The sequence below is a fragment of the Panthera tigris genome, chromosome C1, assembly GCF_018350195.1.
Source record: "Panthera tigris isolate Pti1 chromosome C1, P.tigris_Pti1_mat1.1, whole genome shotgun sequence".
Taxonomy (NCBI): Eukaryota; Metazoa; Chordata; class Mammalia; order Carnivora; family Felidae; genus Panthera; species Panthera tigris.
The window spans coordinates 76356485-76372500 of record NC_056667.1 but is presented as its reverse complement, the minus strand read 5'-3'; positions in this window follow the sequence as shown (position 1 = coordinate 76372500).

Here is a 16016-nt window from a genome sequence, read left to right as displayed (position 1 = left end):
TCAAACAAGAGAGGATATTTGAGTACATTAGGTTCCATGTCTTCATTCTGGGTGCCCACCCTTCACATTATCCAGCCAACCTAATACATAAACGTATTTTTAACACAATATTAACCTGTTCTGTGTGTGTTAAAAAGAGTCCCAACTGCAGCTTTTTTCTCTCCCACTGTCTAAAGTAGGTTTTCCCCATTCCTTAAATGAAACAAACAAATAAAAAAACCTTTCCCTGGTCCCAAATTGTCCTCCTGATGTGTGCCTTCAGTCTGTCTCATTTCTTCTTGCATCTTGCTATCATGTTCTATATTTGCTTTGAGCCACTGGGTGCTGAGGAATTTGGTCTCTAGCTCTTCTGGGGAAGTTTAGTGAGCTGGCACAAAGAGGTGATGAATGAGGCTGCAAAACTCAGGGTAAATGAGAAAGATATATAAACTTCCTGATATTTGTTACCATGTTCTTTGACATACTATATTCGGTGCCTATGTATATGCATATAGCAAAATAAACCTGCTAAGATATGATATTTGGTGTACACTCTTTGGTAGGAAGTCTTCTTCATCAGAAGAAATCTAGAATGGGGCACCTGGGTGGCTCCGTCGGTTGGGCGTCTGACTCTTGACTTCGGCTCAGGTCATGATCTCATGGTTTGTGAGTTCGAGCCCTGCATCGGGCTCTGTGCTGACAGCATGGAGCCTGCTTGGGATTCTGTTTCCCCCTATCTCTGCCTCTCTCTCTGTCTGTCTCTCTTAGAAGTAAATAAATAAACATTTAAAAAGAAGAAGAAGAAGAAATCTAGAATGGAAGTCCAGGAAAGAACCCAAGAAAGACAAAGATTTTATTGACTAACTGCCATGTCTGTATAGGGGCAATAACAAGGTTGCCGAAGTGAACAAATGAAGCATCATTAGGAGTTTAGTATCCTGATGTAGTGTTACCTAAGTGTTGTGCAGTGTTACCATTTTATATTTCTGAAGCACTTTACAGTTTATGAAGGATATTTGGAATTCCTTTCCTCATTTGATCTTGCCTCGGCTTTAGTCAAGAACACATGCTCAATTAGAAATGTGTTCAATGAGTATGTACACATTTGGGGAATGTGACCCAACACATGCTTACATGTTGACCTGTAAGCTGGAGTACTAAAGAGGCAAAACCTTGTTGATGAGCTGGTGCTGTAATGATGTGCCATTCAACTGGGCACTTACTTTCTGATAAAGAGGCTCACAATTGGGAAAAAGTGCAGATTTTACTGGCTCCTCTTTTCCACATTATCAATTGTGGGTTTTTTTTGTTTTTTTTTTTTTGTTAAGACACAATGTACCTTTAAAAACAATTAAAAAATAATATAGAGCCCTGGGATTTGATGTAGAATTGGGTATTTGTGACAAGAGCACTGGTTTTCCTGTAATAAGGAAAGCAAACCCAACCAGGAAAAGAGGCAGATGTGTTTCTTTGCAACATTGCAGGCATATGAAATTATACAGATCTCACTGAAAACTAGGAATGATACAACTTGAAAATTTAACCAAAATTATTTTTTATCAGTGAACAAAGTCCATTGTAAAGCACTGTATGTATTTTTTCAGATCTCTTTCTTTTCCTGAAGTCACATTTGTAGTTTCTGGTAGAGGGACATAATTGGGAAAATTAAATACATAAAAAGATGAAATTTAAAAGTATAAAATTCTGCCTTTCTGATAAATTTTATGTTCCCTGTTTCCTTGATTTAAAGAGGACGTTCTAATATTACCCTTACAGGGGACACATTTTTATATACATGTTATTTTTGTTTAGAAATTGTGAGCTAGTGAAGAGTGAAAATGACCTTGGCTATTGTACTTACTTATTGATAGAAATAATAGCCTTTTTATATCTGAATTCAAATGTCTTCTCTACTAATCATGCAACTTCCATACATTTCAAAGAGATTTGGATTGCATGAAAACAGGAGGCTGGAGCTTCCTACGTGCCCCCGTGTTTGTGTTCATACAGAATATTTATGCAATATTCCAACTTGGCTATAATCTATAATTCCTGGCTATTATTTCAGTTGCAACTATAATTTTTAGATTAATGGTTATAATTTTGGTAGGGAATACATGAAAAGTTATATGTTCATGCTTGAAAGGAGGATCATTAAATATTCATTATTACCACTCAAATTAGTTGTCATGCTCTATAAAACAGTTACCCGGTATCATTTCACTAGTTTAGATTCTGCAGCAAGTGAACAGCAATATAATGGCTCATATCAGTAGAGGAATTTTTGTTGGGGAACAGAGAGAGAAATGATTTTAAAACACATTTGACATATTTATGTTGACAAATTATATAAAGAATTACTGCTTTGTCAATAAATATGTTTGTATGTTAGAATAGGATTGTGGCTGGATTTACTTCTAGCTGTTTAATTACTCTATGATTGTGAAAAAACAGTGCTTCAAATGGTTTTAAGGGGAAAAAATTAAAATACAAAGGTTGGGATATTTTAGTATTTTGCAGATGCTTAAACTTGCCATAAAAAAGCACTTTTCATTTTTGTAAGCAGGCATTGAAATCTTGCTTTTTCAGCAAAGCTAGATTGTATAGTTTGTTACTTTTCTCTATCCGGTAACAAATCTATTCTTAAAAAAAGAAAAAAGTAAAACAAGAGATCGATTTTTATAAATGTGGTGGGGGAGCATATGTGGAGATGTCTCCTTAGCCTGTTTTAGAAGCATGTAAAGTGAAAATAAAAGTAAATACATTTTAGTGTAAAAATATTTTGCTTTTTGTTTCCACATACCTTGATATGCCTATTCAGTTATGCGAAGACATTGGGGATAGCCAGATGCTTTTTTTTTTTTTTTGATCACATATAGGGATTATTCCATACTCCTCAGTAATTTAAATTGTTTTTTTTTTCCATAGAACACCCCCCATAAATTTGATTCTGATCGCATGTAACTTTAGAGCGTTCTGTCTTAAAGAGTCAAATTGTAGCTGATGAACACATTTTGCATTTTTCCACATTGCATCTGGACTCTTCATAATGATGGTTTATTTTATTTTATTTTTTCTGCACAGAGGAGAGAAAAAAATATATAGGTCCATGAATCAATCTAGATAATGGGGAAGGCTGAATGTAATAAATAATACAGTAACAACCCTAAACTAATGAGCTGTTGCTAAGGTACATTTCATAGGCTCATCCTCTATATAAAAAGTCACTAATAACCCCTTGGTGTAATCAGATGATAAAGCTTTGCCATAAGGCAACACCTGTGCAATTAGAACTGCAGATTCTTTTGCACGTTTCATTAATTTCAGGATTTTGTAAAGGCACAATGACTACACTAATAATCTAGTCTACTTGACTCCATGTCTACCGGAAACAAAGTGTCTAATTAGATAAAGGTAATTAATTAGAGATAAATGGAGCTAATCAGGCTCAGTTAACACTAATTCTCTGAATTAAGACATTTTGGGACACCTACTATCCCGCTGATTTTGATATTTTGCATTAAAAATAGGTTTTAGAGGAGTCAGAAAATACTGGCATTTGAGAATTGAGCAGTCTTTTGATGGCATGTTTAGGCATCTGAAGCTAAAGGAGAGCTTTCTTTCATATTGTGCTATTTCACCACCTTTCTCTTGCAGCTTAAAGAATTCACTTTGTAGTTATTCCAATCCGTGCTAGTCTCCATATAAATTTTAATAGCTTTTGCTATCATTTTTATTATCTGTCTAGCCCACCAATGGAAGAAAATCACAAGTTGTTCTCTCTTAAATAAAGAATTAACATGTTACATTAAGGAAATGTCAAGACTCATCAGCCTATATCCTAAAATTCTGGTCCTTTAAAGAGAACAAACACCTATAATTCTGATTCTTTTAAAGAGAACAAACCTCTGCTTTGCAGTGTTGGACTGAAAATTTAGTGGTGTGGGGGAAAGCTTTGAAGTCAGAAGACCTGAATTCAAATTTCCACTCTTTCTTAGTAGATGAGTGATCTTAGAAAAATGCTTAACTTCTCTGAGTTCCTTTGATTATGAAATGGAAATGATAGTGATGCTAACTTTACAGGGTGGTTGTGAACATTGAGTGAGGCGACTCTGTAAATATTGGTTATTATTACCTGTTCGTAATTGGGATTGAACACATAACCTAGCACCATATCTTGCTTGAACTACAAGATTAAGTATCAAAAATGTTCCATTTTTATCTCAACCCCATGATAATTTTGGTGCTACATTTATATATGTAGCAAGGGAGAGACTAAGAATTTTCTCCCAAGTAGTCAAATCAGAAAAAAAATCCTGCAAATTCTTCACTTGGAGAATGGGAATTTATCTGCCTTGGTTTTCTACACTGCTATAATTAGCCCTCTTGGCAAGTTGTTCCACAGTCCATAAGGAATGGATCGTTTGCCCCAGAATTGAAATCTGGGAAGTAGCTTAATATGAAGTAGACATTGAAATCTTTCTTTTATAATTTCTGTAGGATATACCTCTTCCTCTTTCTGTTCTCTGTCCTAACTTATCTGGACTACACCTAGATTATCTAATGATCTCTCAACTAATATCCTTGTTTTTATTTCTTTTCTCCTGTAATTCAGTGTCCCCAACTTAACCTTCCTCACCCAACACTTTCCTCATTCTCTGTCCTGTCAAGAACATAAGACTTGTTAAATGAAGACTATCAAATAGGCAATGAGAACATCTGTGTCTGGTCCACACTATTTATCCAGCCTATCTCCTGCCCTCCCCTGCCAGTACCTTTTATTCCAGGCAAGCCCGCCTTACTGTTCTTCACCACACTCATCTCTCCTTTAATGCTCTCCCCCTCCCCCAATATGACAGCCACTCTCGTCTTCTTTCGAAACTTATTTTAAATCCTGTACTTCCCCTGAGGCCCGCCTTGACAACTCTGGCCTACCAAGAGCCTTCTCATCTCTGAAGGCCCACAGCAGCTCTTGGTGGCACCACACTGATGAGATGCCTGAGGTCAGGAACCATAGCCTAGTCTTCCTGTGTGCAAGGCAAACCTTGCTCACCATCCTCTTCCCCCAGACCTTGGCCTTCACACTCATCTGGGGCACCCACAACTATATGACACGTGTGTAACTAATCTGTGAGGTGGGGCTTGGTCTGGTCCTTGGTAGTCAGGTCTAATGACTTCTGTAGTAACCCTGGGCCTCTTTACCCACTGGGGCTGGATTCAACCCTGGGTTGAGACTTCATGTTTAGAGACAATATTACCTTGATGAGACTGCTGTATTTCTTGAGGCTTTGTTTCTGACTTGCAGGGTATTAGGCTTTTATGACATGCAATGAGGGAATGTCAGGAAGTGACCATTAGTCTTTCGTGACAGAATGTTTAGCAAGCAATGATATACCATTCGGCAAACAATTCAGAAAGGTCTGAGCAACATGGGCTGAATTACCCTTCATTAGAGACCTTTAATGAAGTGTTTTTGGTGAATGCTGTCTATGGGAGGTTTTCCTGGAGAGTCCCTACCAGAGAAATTGAAACTTGTATGCATTAGATGTCCAGGTTGACTGATTGCGATTGTTGCAAAAGTGTCCTCAGTTTCTTCCTTTTATATATGTTTCCTTCCTTGTCTCTACGCCCTTTACTAGCACCCTCCCAACACTGACTCTGAGTTTGGCTGTGTGATTTGCTTTGCCATTGAGATAGTAGCAAACATGTGACAGAGACTTAAAAAGAACTTGGGTATCAGAGCTTGCTCTCTGGCTGCTTTTGGAACCCTGAGCAGCCCTGTGGATGAGCCCAGGCTAGCTTCCTTGATTGTGACAGACATGTGGTCCAGTATCCTCCTTTCCCCAGACAATAGTCAGCTAACCCCAGAAGTCAAGTGGCCTAACTGACCAGCAGCTAATGACAGAAGCACATGTGGGTCCAGGTGAGAACAGTAGAGTGATACACTAATTTAGAATTGAACTAAATAGTTACTGGATTATACCTTACGTTTTGGGGTTATTCAATATCCAGCAATAGATTACCAATACATTGGTGTAGGCTATCTATTTCACTGCTTAAACTTAGAAGAAATCCAGAAGACATCAAATGTTTGGTCTCTAATCTTGGATGATATTTAAGTAGAAAAGTGATGGTACCTTCGAGAGAAATAAATAAGGAAGTCTGTTCAGCCTTGGGAAATAAAACCAGTTAAGTTTTTGTAATTTTGTGTTGGTACAGATCAAAGTGTGAGAACTTCTAGAGAGGTGATAGGACGGAGTTGAAGATCTATATATAGGGGGTAGCTGAAGTTGTGGGATAGGATGAGAATGCAGATAAAGACTGGTGACAAAACTCAGTGGGATTCCCTCTTTTCATGGCCTTTTAGAAAAAGAGGCAAGGAACAGAAGGGCAGGGGGCAGAGGATCATGTAGGAGAAGCTCAGGCTGGGGAAAACTGCAAGAAGAATCCAGTGGTCAGCAGAGCTGATTGCTAGAAAAGGCAAGCATGACAGTAATAATGACTAATAATTGAAGTGCAATTTGTAGTTTACAAAGTCCACATAACAGCTTATTTCAATCTAGCATTATAGATAGAGTCAGGGTTATTATTGTGGTCATTTTGTACATGACAAAATGGGCACAGAGCCAGCAAGTACTTTATAAATATTACCCATTGGATAAGATGGCAAATTCCAAATGTCTTAAAATGGGTTCTGTTTTTACTTACAGGAGACCACTAGAAGTGTGATTGAATCTGGCAAGAGGAAAGTCAGCAGCAGCCTTTAAAGAGGCAGTTTCAGGAGAGCTAGGGGTAGGGAGGGTGGTAGTTGGGTAGGAGCAAGACTACATGGAGATAATATAAAGGACGTAGGAGGTAAGGAACAGAACACTGTTGAGTGGCAGGAGAATGACTTGATAAGACCTGGAGGGGACACCAGGTTTGAAAGGAGGGTAAGGGTGACCAAAGCAAGTTTGTAGATAGGAGGGAGAGGGAGAAGTGGAACATGAAAGCAAGAGAGAAAATAAAAGGAGAATAAAAATGAAATAAAAAATAAAGAGAAAATAAATATATGAGAAAAAAAATTGAAAAGCAATTCCTGAAGGTATAGATGTCAGTATCTAGAGCACAGGTGAAGAAAGGGCTTAGACTTGAGATGGATAGAGAGGCAGGTGGGAAGGGAAAAAGGAGAGAAATGACAGCAAGAGATTTTGAGCTAGAGAGGAAGGAAAGTAAGTTAGTTCACACCAGAATCTTCAAATTCTGTGATCATTTTCACTCTAAGACGACCAGTTTGCTATCTCAGGAAATGCCTGGCATGGATCTACCTCTATAATGACACAATTCGAAAGATTCCTGGAACTGCCTTCATAAAGCATGTTGTCCTTCCTGGGCAGAGGTATTTAATTTTGTGATGGGAAAAAATATTCTTGGGATAAGGACCCTGTGTGACTATTTTGTGTGTGTGTGTGCACACACACATTCACACACGCGCACACACACACACACACACACACACACACACATTAGGCAAGAAAAAGTACTCTGGGCAAGAGATTAGAAGCCTGGGACCTGGGAGATTGGCCCCAGGGAGCAAGGGGCACCAAAATCAAAGTAGTTATTCACTGCTTTGCCTGGAATGCAGGGTTGTCCTGAGAGGTGGAGCAGATGCCCTCTTGCATGGAGGAGATCCTGATTAAAAAGTAGGTCCTTCTTACCTAGTTCTGGAAATCTACCATCAGGACTTCGTTCCAGTGACTCAAGGCTTCTGCTTACTGCTTCAAGACAGGTATTTCTGGGAGGAGAAATCCACTAAAGCTTAAGGTTTATTAGAATTTTCCTGAGAGCAAGTTTCATTAGATGATGAAGATGAGGACTGATGGGGAAGAACTTGCCTCTGGATGCAAACAGAATATAGAAAGAGAACAGAAATCACCAAGTCTTCTACATTCCTCACATCCTACTGCTCATACAAAAACTGCATGCTCCTCAGTTTCTCTCATCTTAATCCCCACCTCCAGGAAGATCAACTACTCTCTCAAGGTGCCTGGTACCTTGGTACCTTGGTACATTGGTGCTTAATAAATATGTGAATGAATGAATGAATGAATGAATGAATGAATGAACAGCTCCTAACTGGCCTCTCCTTCCAAGTTTGGTCCCCTGCAACCCATTCATCAGCACACTGCCTTCCTAATGATCCTTCTAAAGCCCTATTTGATCTATTTAAAGTCCTTCATGGCACCTCATTACAGGATCAATTTGGAACTACTTAGCTTGGAGTATGAGGCTCTTCATGATCCAGGTCCTACAGCCCCTTCCCAATCTGGCATCTCAGAAACCCCATGTGTGCAGGAACCATTGATAAACACCTCCAGACTTGATGCAACTGTATTGAGCTACTTCTAGGTCCATGATCACCTGAGATATTTCACTGTACTTTGCCTGGGTTATTTTTTCTTGGAACACTTTCTACCCCATCCCATGTCCAACTGGTAAATATCTACCTGTATTTTCAGGCTAAATAGTTCCTGTTCAATGAAACGTCCATGAGCTCCTAAGTTGAGGTATCAATCTCTTATACTTGCCCTTCTTGAATCTAGCTCTGTTACAGCACCTGTTACAACTGAATAGCATTTACTTATGGACAGGAGTGTCTCCCCACCAGGTGATCATGTCTCTGGAAAGCAAGACCACTTACATCTTATTTGTCATTGTATCTTCAAACCAGACATCTATTATTCTCTTAAATGTTTCATTGAGAATTTACGTTGAGACTGCTTAAGGCCAAGTTTCCTTTCTTCTCCCTTTTCCAATAATTGTCCTGATATAGCATTATCTCAATTACTTTCTTTGTAAAACAAGAGCATAACTGTGGGTCTTTTTCAAGATTGCCTAGTAAACATCTGGCCCCAGAGTGAAAGCCCACAGGGGGCCCTTCAGTTCCACCTCTGTCTCTGGAAGTGCCCTTCAACCCCATATCTAGTGCCTCAGAGAGTACAGCAGGCACCTGCATCCTCCCCGCTACAGGGACTGTTGGCCAGGAGGTAGCTTTTGTTTCTCTCATGAGTGTGTTCTGATTTTTATCTGGATCTGGCTTTGGAGGGGCAGGCAGGTGAGGTCCACTGGAAAGATACACAGTAGCTGTGAGGATCCCACCCACAACATAATTTCTGCTTCCCCTTGTCTTGGAGGCTTCTTTTGGCTGTTTTCCTGAGATACTTCCAGGTGAGCTTCCTTGTGGTGTAAATTTGGTCTATTATCTGGTCCACAATCCAGTGAGTTTACAGACACAACTTTTTTCTAAAGCTGCCCAGCAAGGTGTCCCCAGAATAGAAACTCTATCCTTAGAGACAGCGGTAAGTTTTTCATTCTCCTCTAGGTTTTCTGAGAAGCCAGTAGTCTAGCTTTGGTGTAACCTACATATTCCTTTGCCTCTTAGGAAGCAGTACTCACTCTCCACATTATTCATAGAGGTAGAATCAGTCTTTCAAATGGGAAATTGAAGTAGAACAAATAACAGGGGGAGTGGATGAATGTTGGCAAAACCATTGCCTTCAGCCTTGGAAGATCACATTCTGAATTCTGTCCCACCAGATAGCTTAATCCTTCTTATACCTGTGAGTGAAGTTACTGAAGGGGACAGATTCATGGCTACCTAATCAAACTGTGTGATAGGAGCCAAAGTCACTGCTTACTGGATGATTTCTACAGAACCCAGTTCTTTCATCCTAGTCTAGTACAGACCTCTACTCCAATGAACAGCATTGGTGTGGACTGACATCAAGGGTGAAGTTATAAAGGCCAGAAAATGCCTGAATCTTGAAAGCTGCCGAGGCAACTGAGTCAAGGCTCCAAACAGTGGATTTGGACTCATGTGACCTTTTGATTTTAATTTTTTTTGTCATGTCCTGTCTATTATTGTACAGGACTTATGATTTAGTTGTCTCCTTTAATTTAGTGAATTTTCCTATCAAGCTATTAGTTATTTAACAAACCAAAAAATGGCAGGAACAAAGGACTGATTTGAAATATTTCTTCCCAGGAAAAATATATTCTTTTTCTAGCACACTGAAAGAGTTTGCATAAATGCCCTTCTTATAGGCCAGCTGAGCAAGGGAGAGCATTGTTGTGAGAGAAATTTAACTGCGTTGCCGTTGCCAAATATTTAATACTTTAAAGAGGAAGTTCTAAAATTTAATAGTTGATTTTATTATTACTCTTTGGATATAATTAACTAGGGATGCACTTTAAACTGCTTTATTCTGGCTATTGAAATGGATTTTATGGTTTACACTGGGGAAAAAAAATTCTGTCAGACCATGGGCCTCTCCCTTGGTGCACATTATTAGAGTCTTTTTAGAGACAAGCAAGCAATTTTGCTGTCATTGGTCTTGTTCAAATAGAGTATGTTTATCTATGCAATACTCTTGGGAAAGGGTGTCAGAAAAGGATCACCAGTTAGCAGCTGACATAGCTCCTGCACACACGTCGAAAAAGCTCCTCAAATAGCAAATGAACACATATATTTCATTTTTTATGTGGCTGATAAAATGTTATATCATTAAGTCAAAAGAACATATTTGTTCCATCCAACTTGAGTTTAGAACTAGCTCTCACTTCTGATACAAATGAGGGCCCTGCGGCTCCACAGAGCGTGCTCTGCAGAAACCAAACAGCCGTTCAGGACTTGAGGGAAAGCAGGTCTCTACACATTGAATATCAACTCTTTAATGGGCTGTTGGCATATTCTTGATCTGTTCCCAGATATTTAAATGCCAAGTGGGCTTCAGAGAAATCTAAGTCTTTCTGAATGTTTAGTTTAACCTGTGTATTATTTTGTCTCAGATACCAATTTCTCATCTCTTTGCTCTACCAAATCAAAGCATCCATTTACTCATTTATTCCATAAATAAATACTGAACAATAAACAACAAACATGCAGCAAGTACTAACCTGGGCTTTTGCCAAACTGGGCTTTTGCAAAAAAAAAAAAAAAATGTACAAAACAAATAAAGTGCTTGCCTTCAAGGAACTTACAGCCTGATGAGGATGATAAATGAACAGGCAGAAAATCTAATCACAAATCAGAAATGCTATGAAGAGGGGCGCCTGGCTGGCTCAGTGGGTAGAGCACACGACTCTTGATCTCTGGGTCGTGAGTTGGAGCTCCATGCTGGGCGTAGAGATCACTTAAGGAAATTAAAACAAAAAAAGTGCTATGAAGAAAGAGATTTAGTGCTGAAGTGAGAGCACTGAGGCTTCTGTTTTCTCATGTGTCAACTGTAAACAGTGAGACCTACTTTACAGAATTTAGGGATTAAATGAAACAAAACAACGTAGATAACATTTCTTAATGCCGTGTTCAGTATAAGGCAAGAGATCAGTCAAATAGTCGAATACATAGATAAGAGCCATGGTGTAGGTGCTGGAAAGATACACAGCTGCAGGGCTGAAATTCAGCCTTCACATTTTGAAGTGATGTCACAGAGAATAGGGACTAGTCATTCTTGCCATTTATTGGTGAGCATAAGCATGCCAGTTTACTAGTTAGTTTCTCCTAAAGTATTCACCTGATGTTTTGCTTATAAATTCTTCCATCTCCTTTGAATGGCATAGCTGTCCTTGGGGCCTTTTCAAGGAACCTCTCACAGTGGAAACTCTCCTTCCCACTTGAATGGTTTTGAAAGTTTGGATTCTACTGTAAAGCATCTGGGTCCTAGGGTTCTTTTTCATCTCTTGAGACCTAGGGAAATCCTGGATCTGGGACATCCCACTTACTAGAGATGTAATAAACACTTGCTATGTGCCCAAATTTAATTTAATCCTTAAATGGTCTTGTGAGGTGGGTGTTGTCAACTTGCATTTTTTAAGCGTGAAGAAACAGAAGCTCAAGGAGGTTAAGTAGCTCACCCAGGGTTATACAATTAAAAAGAGACCTTGAATTTGTACTTATCTCAGGGCGCTTGGGTGGCTCAGTCAGTTAGGCATCCAACTTTGGCTCAGGTCATGATCTTGTGGTTCATGGGTTCTAGCCCTGTGTTGGGCCGTGTGCTGACAGCTGGAGCCTAGAGCCTGCTTCAGGTAATGTGTCTCTGTCTCTCTCTGCCCCTCCCCCGCTCATGCTCTGACACACACACACACACACACACTCTCTCTCTCTCTCTCTCTCTCTCTCAAAAATAAATAAACATTAAAAAAAATTTGTACTTATCTCGATTATTTTATTGACCCATCTGTTGAGTACCTGCTATGTTCCAGGCCTATCCTGCGGTAGGTAAGTGGTGATGATATACCATTAAAAGAGAGGCAGACAGTTAAATAAGGAACGAGAAGTGTGAGGATGCTGTGAAGGAGGGACACAGAGGAGAGTGGAAAACATGACAGGGGACCTATAGTTGGAAGCTTCTGTGAGGAATACCACTGAGATCCAGAGGGAGAGGTGAGTAAAAGAGTGTTTGGGGTGTCTGTGGTCATTGTCTGGAGAAGAGGCTGTCCTAGACAGATGGAACAGCATGTACAAAAGACCTGAGGCAGAAAAGAACATGGTGTGTCTTCAGGAAACTGCAAAAAGGCAGTTGTGCCTGGAATTTAAATACCAAGGGGGATTGACATTAAGACAAGATGTTGAGAAAGGTTATGAGCCAAATCACATAGGACCTAGTTGGCTTTGTTAGGGATATGGACTTTATCCTAATCTCAATAAGAAGTCATTAAAGGACTTTAAGCTGGGAAATGATTTAATCACATTTGAATTTTTTTTTTTTTTAAGATACTGCTGACTACTTGAGAATGGAGTGGGAAGAGGGACAACTGAGGAAGCAGGAAGACTAATCAGAAGGCTATCACGATAGTCTAGATAGTAAATAACGGAGGTTTGAATCAGGATGGTGGTGGAGGGGATGGAGAGAAGTGAATGTATTCCAGAGATATTTAGGAGGCAAACTTTTTGATTAAATCATTTGGAATGCTTTCAATTGCAATAGAATACTGAGTAATAGAAACTAACTTGAAAAGTAGTGGGGAGGGGTGCTTGGGTGGCTCAGCTGGTTAAGCATCTGACTCTTAATCTCAGCTCAGGTCACGATCTCATGGTTCGTGAGATTGAGCCCTGCATTTGGTCTTGCACTGATAGTGCGGAACTTGCTTGGGATTCTCTCTCTCTACCCCTTTCCCACTCATGTTCGTGTGCGCTCTGTCTCTCAAAATAAATAAATAAACTTAAAATAATTTTAAAGAGGTAGAGGGAATATATTGGTTTGTGTAACTGCATTATGTGGAAATAGGGCTGGGTTCAGGTAAAGCTCAATGAAGTCTCTAGGGGACTGGTTTCTGTTGGACTGTTTTACCTTCTGCCATATATGCTGTATCAAAAGTGGACTACTATCATGCTCTCAGGGTGGCTGCCAGTGTCTCCAAGACTGTTCTTTCTTTATATCCTGTTTTAAAAAGAGAGTATCTTCAGTACAGTGTTCTCAGCAAAAGCCTCAAGTCTCACTCTGATTGGACTACCTTAAGTCTCATGCCCATTTGTGAACCAGTTATTGAGGCTAGGAAGATAGAACATTCTGAACGACTAAACCTAAGCCGTAAGCTTTGAAACTAGAGCTGGAGGGTCAGCTTTCCTTGAAATCACATGGTTCACCAATGGAAATGGATATTGTTGAGAAAGGATGAGGGAGGAATATATGCTGGACCCAGCAAAAGTCTTCTCTGTTAATGGATTGGAAGCCAGGGTTTAGGGAGACGTGGGTCCAAGGTGGTCTCTTCTGGTGGTTTTGCTCATGGAGGTGGGGAGCAAGAGAAGCAGGTGTATGGAAGAAATTGAAGAGTTCGGCTGTGTTTGCAGGGCCCGTGAGACATCCAAAGGGGAATGTCAGCTAGGCAGTTGGATGTTCCAGCCTGAAGCTTAGAGGTCTTGGCTGAAGCCAGAGATTTGTGTGTGGGTGACTTACCTGATCCCAAAACTTGTGCTTTTAATCAGAAATATTTTATATTATTTTTATATTATTTTTTATTATTTTTACATATTTTACATTATTTTTAAGTCTCTTCAATTGTCACAGTAACTTTCGGTAGCCAGGGAGCATTTAATCACAAAATGGTTATATATATCTCACATATATTCTTTTAATGCTTCCAACTGCTGCTTTATAGAAAGGTCACATCTAAGCTCATAGAGCTAATGAAGAGTGGCACTGGGATTTGAACCAAGAAAATCTGACTCCAGACCTTATTCTTAATCTCTGTTCGTACTATTTTGCTCTCAAAAGGAGGAGAATGGCTAAGGTGGTCACAGAATCAGTTTCTTACACAGAGCATAATGGTTGCTCTGATTAATTTTCAGTTCTCCCTGGGATGCTGGTCTTTGGGTCTGAACCGCTTTTGAGACAGCACAGCCCTAGAGGTGAGCATTCCTGTTTGTAGTGATCATATTGGACATCAGCGTGGCAAGTGGGGAAAAGAACTGTCATAGCTGGAGACATGAAACAGCTGAGCAAACCAAATGACACAGGCAACCACGAGTGGTTTTAGTACCTCTACAAGCTTCACTGGCCCCATTCTTGGTAAATCCTCATCTTTCTTAAGCCGCTTTTGACAACATGGCAGAGCTGGGAAAGGCTGGTAAGGGTGTTTACTTCTATGACTTTTTCCTTAAGCAAAGGAGTCCAAATGAGGACAAATACTAATTGTCCCCATTAGTATGGATAATTAAGAGCCAAGGATAAACCCTCTTTTGTTAAAATACTTTTTTTCCACTGAAGTATAATATCCATAGCTTTTTCTTCCCCTCAATGAATGATACAAACAAGCAGGGGGAAAACAACCCTACATCGTATATTAAATAAGCAAACCTCTGAACTACCCACATTATTTAGCAAAAGGATTTTTTTCCCCCTGAATCAGATGTTGATTATAATGGTCAAAATAATCCTTGGCACTTTCTCTAAGCTTGCTCATTATCATTCAATATGTTCAACAGAATTATTAAATTTAAAATAATATGGTGCACCTGGTGGAGATGACAGTGAGAGATTTGGCTTACTGTCTCTTCGTTAAGGATGAATTCAGCCCAAGGGTGTACTATGAACTTGGCAAATAGCATTATAATAGTGAGAGAATATTGCCTATTGGGTAGCAGGAGTTGATGATTAAATTTAAGTGTGTACTGTCCACATAAAACAAATAATGCTCTTTTTTTTTTTAACTTTTACTGTGAACATTCATCACTGGTGCCGAAGATGCACAGTTGCTAATTATTGTGTTTTTAACTTGTAATATACTGTAAATTTTGTATAATACTACTGTGACCTTATACAGAATAGAAAAGATGACAGGAGGCCTATAATTATTGTATGGGAAAGAAATGCCTATAATTATCTACTATTTTTAGGACCGGCATGCATGGCCTCTTAATTTACATAAGCTTTAGACATTCACACATTTTCTGTCTTTGCTTGTGGATGATAAATTTTGCTCAAATGAAATCAGAAGACATACTGTTAGATGAGGAGTTAGCCAACTGGGAGCTTGATTACAATGAACAACACAAGCTTTGGTGCCAGCTAAAAAGGGAGCATTTATTTGGATGGGATTTATTTAAGGCAAGATTCAAAACATTAAAAAAAAAACCCTCCATATTACTATATTGGGGCCTGATAACGTGTGATTATTTTTTAGAGAATTGGTTAGATTATCTTGTGGAAAAGCATTAACCTAACAAAGAGAAAACCTCTAGGATATTTATCACATGGAGGGTGATTATGACAGCATGTTCTTATTAGAGATGAATATTTTGTGCTCATTAAGGTTACCCCCTTGAGTGCTCAAAGATGCAAAGTGCATTGTAGTGAAGTACTATAGTTCTATTGTCCTGTGAGCACTTTCTGTTGGCTGGGGGGTTTTATTCCAAATTAAGGAGCCTTTCTAAAAGACCCAGCCCTGGCAGGGCCTCTGTCAGAGCCGCTGGGCAAATCAAAGAGACTGGGAGATTTTTAATTCAAACACTCCAGGCATATATTTACAAGAATCAAGAGTGATATCACGAACCCTCTGGT